Here is a 4,378-nt window from a genome sequence, read left to right as displayed (position 1 = left end):
GCTGTAACTAAGGTTTGACTGCTAACAAATGCCCCATCCATTTTTATTTTTTTACATTCTTGTTTGAATCAGTTTTAGTTGGGTTTTTTAAATGATAAGCCAGAGTTCTCATTATTTGAGAGACAAAGTTAAGATTCAAACCCAATTTTCTCTATCTTCATGTAGATTTATGATAAGCAGCTTTCATAATACTAAATATAAATAATTTTAGTAAATTAAATTAAAAGCAGGTAAACATTTCCAGTAAAAATTTTAAAATGTTTTCACTCAGCAAATATCATAGAAAGCTCAGGATTTTGTTTCACAATAAATGCAAATCATGGTTCATGTTTTGTTTTTTGTTTTTGTTTTTAGAGAAAGAGAGAGAACGTGTGCATGCACAAGCAGAGAGAGGAGTAAAGGGAGATGGAGAGAGAGCGTGAAAGAGAGAGAGAAACTCAGACAGATTCCCAGCTGAGTGCAGAGTCTGACACGGGGTTCATTCTCAGAATGGACCTTGAGATCTATACATGAGCCAAAATCAAGAGTCAGCAGCTCAACCCACTAAGCCAACCAGACACTACTCTTGGTTCAAGCTTTATGCCACTTAAAATAACATAAAAATAAAAAGGAATAAATTAATAATATGAACAGATGCAAGATAATATGAAATATATTATATGCTAAAGATTAACCTTAGTTGCTAAGAGAAAAATAAAAACCAAATATAATAATCAGGATTTTGCTAATTGTTTTTGTTTTCTGGTTTTTGTTGTTGTTGTTGTTGTTGTTGTTGTTGTTTTTAACCACCTGAAAAATATCTGTTTGGAATTTTGTGAAGTGTCCTTGGTTTATTGCAGTTATTACTGACTATGAGGAAAAGTTAATGAGACTAAATATTATGTTAAATGCATAGTATTGCATTTTATTCAATGAGAAAGCATTTATTAAATGTTTATTCTCCCATTGTTACATGTATGGTTTAAAATACTGGCTTTAAAATGTATAAATCTGGCTGATGAGACAAAATAAATTTGCCTGACTTAGCAGAAAATACTTCAGGGTAATCTATAATACATAGTCATAAATGTGAATTTACTCTATGCATTAAAAATCCTGTACAACCATATTAAACAGCTTGTTAATATATCCATATACAATGACTAGATTTTTTAATAATCTACTAAATCCTAAAATATTTTGGGGTATCCTACTTCCTCTCATATGAGGCTTCATCCATATTTCAAAAAAGAAATTAGTACATACTTACTAACATCTACTCTTAAAAGGGTCTAGACCATCTTGCCAGAGAAACAAAAATTATACCTCAGGGGTAGAGCAAACAACTGATCATCAAAACAAAAAGTGATGTAACCAGGTTTTTTCTTTCCGAGGCATGATAAAATCAACAGTAAGTGAGCAAAGTGGAATCACTGAGGTATAGACCACAGATGTTTGGAGTAAGGAAAGTGTTGTGTCTGAGATATTCAGAACTCAGGGTTGAGAGATAAAGAAAGAGAAGCAATCCAAACCAATTTCACTGATATGTTAAGTGCAAGTATCCTGGGAAACTCAGGAGACCTAGGGAGTGATACCAAAGGGGATAAATCACCTCTTGACAAAGATATATAGGGGTGCCACTCCCCAGTCACAACTAAAGCATCATGGACTTCAGCTTTCCTATAGAAGAAACTAAAATTCTGAAGTCTTCCTTAGGTTCACGGATCGGTATTAAAAGGTCTCTAGTCCTTTTGAAATTATATGCCAAAAACGATGTGTGTGTATGCATGTGCATTTTCCTGGGCCAAAATCAGTAGGTACTGTTTAAACAACTCTTTAAAGGATTTATGGCCACCAACAAATTTAACAACAAAAATTTTCACCAAAGCCACTATACCAAAGCCTAGTTTCAAACTTAAATTGGTAATGAATGAAGAGCTACTGATTATGGGAATAGCTAAAATTTGGTTAGTTCCAGAGAAAGAATGGAATAGACTTTATAACTATGGTCGTTTACTGAAATATTGCTAACATATGGCCTACCAAGAATTCCAGAAATATTTTAACAGATGTCAATAACATAAGATATTACATGAGATACTACACACAGAAAATGAATACTTTTATTTTTCAATTAGCAATAATTGCGCCTCAGATAAACCTCATTGGCTATGATACTGCCACTGTGCAAAGCTGAATACTTTTATTTTTTAAAAATATCACATGTTTACCTGTGTTACTCATGGTGTTGAGGGTTCAGACACCTTGTTTCTCAAACTGCCAAAGCCTTGGCTATATGTAGTTCTATAAAACCAATACCAGAATCTTATCTCTGCCAAGTCCTCAATCAAGTGCTTTGTTCTCAAGCCATGCCGAGGCCCACTACTGAAGGTTGCCAATAGTCCATCCTTCATCTTAATAGGAGAGTGGGAAAATGTTCTCATTTTCATTCCTGGGTGTTCACCATTTAATCCATCATCTTTTACTACAGCTTCTCAAACAAAGAAAATATTTTCTACCTCCGTCCCAACTTCTTTATTTCCAGTGGTAAACTTCTGTTTCTTGTACATCCATTATGCTGCTATTGAAATTGCCTCAAATCCTATTCCTGGAGAAATTTGGCATTATTTACTGTTCCTATTTGGCATCATTGACTCATCTAATTTCCCAGTTCACTTAATTAAAGACCATATCAGCATACGGAAACCCTAGCAATGAGAAGTTGTCCACTGGGAAAGAATAGTGAGTACTTCACATAAATTTGTGGAAGGAAAGGGAAGGAGAACAAAACAAAGAAATATTTGCGAAAACTAAATGAAACTATAGGAGACTAAAATTAAAAATATTTTTATAGTTCTTTATTATTATAATCGTTTATCTGTCTTATTCTTCATTTGTGAAGAATTCTTCGTCTGTGATAAAAGAAGGAAAAGGAGAAAGAGGAAGAAGAATAGAAGAATAGAATCGTATTAGAATACCATGAAAGTGTTTCAGTCTTCTGTATACACTTCATTTAGTTTTCACAAATATTAACTTATTTGTTTATCAACAAGTTTATACTGAGTGCTTAGTATGTGTCAAACACTGCTCTGTACATGAGAAATAAAACAGTTGAGTTAGACAAAGTTCTAGCCCTTATGCTGCTTAGATTCTAGAAAACACGGAGAAAAATAGATGTGCAAAATATGTACTATGCAGTTTTTAGTAATAAACTGAAAAGGGGCCTTTAAAATGTAAAGGTGTAGAAGGAGGTGCTAGTTGGCATACAGTGTAATATTAGTTTCAGGTATAACTATATAGTGATTCAACACTGTCAAACAATACCCGGTGCTCATCACAACTTAATTCATATCCCCTGTTTAATCCATCCTCCCATTCACCTCCCCTCCAATAACCCTCAATTTCTTCTCTACAGTTAAGAGTATGTTTTCTGGTTTCCCTCTCTGTTTTCCACCTCACCTGATGTTCATCAGTTTTGTTTCTTAAATTTCACATACTGAGGAATTCATATGGTATTTGTCTTTCTCTGACTGACTCATTTTGCCTCTCCATCTGCACCACTGCAAATGGCAAGATTTCATTCTGTTCTATGACTGAGTTAGATATATACATATGTATACCACCTCTCTATCCATTCATCAGTTGATAGACATTTGGACTTTTTCCCTTTATTACAGATAACGCTGTTATAAAATGGGGTGCATGTATCCCTTCAAATTAGTATTTTTGTACTGTTTGGATAAATACCCAGTAGTACAATTGCTGAATCATAGGGTAATTCTACTTTTAACTTTTTAAGGAACCTCCAAACTGTTTTCCAGAGCAGCTGCTGTAGTTTGCATTCAGGTGGGGCTATTTTAAATGGCATGGTCAAGGAATACCTCATTGATATGGACAAAACCTGAAAGCAGTATATCAGCAAATCTTGTGAGGGTCTGGAAATAAAGAATGTAAACTAATAAGAAAGGTTAAATTCAAGTCCCTCAGGCAGGGACCATCTCTGCCTATGCAGGAATCAGCTCTAGTACTTATTCATATCTGTCACCAAGAATTAAAGTGGAACTCAGAAATTTTCTGATCTTGCTCAGGACCACACAATTTGTTGATACAACACCTAGATCAAAGCCAGGATTGGTGATTGGTCACTCATGAATACATTTAACTCTGAGATTTGGAATTTGGGATCCTGAGTTCAAGACTATATCATTTAACAATTATATACCTCTGACAAACCACATAATTACTTTAAGCTTTATTTCCTTCCTTTTTATAAAAGGGAGTATAAGACCTTATACTGATGGTATATTAATTAAATGAAAAAGTACTTGTGAAAGTCTTCATTAACTATATTAAGGGTTTTATATAACTAAAACTGGTATATATAACTATAACTGTATAT

The 4,378-nt window shown here is 33.8% G+C and overlaps 1 pseudogene; it reads right to left on the bottom strand.

Moving 5' to 3' along the window:
* Positions 1 to 2,042: 2,042 nt before the first annotated feature.
* Positions 2,043 to 2,174, bottom strand: LOC131822813 (U4 spliceosomal RNA; annotated as a pseudogene).
* Positions 2,175 to 4,378: the final 2,204 nt, after the last annotated feature.

The sequence above is a fragment of the Mustela lutreola genome, chromosome 1 (genome assembly GCF_030435805.1).
Source record: "Mustela lutreola isolate mMusLut2 chromosome 1, mMusLut2.pri, whole genome shotgun sequence".
Classification (NCBI taxonomy): domain Eukaryota; kingdom Metazoa; phylum Chordata; class Mammalia; order Carnivora; family Mustelidae; genus Mustela; species Mustela lutreola.
Note: the sequence above shows the minus strand (reverse complement) of the source record. Positions and strands in the feature narration are given on the sequence as shown.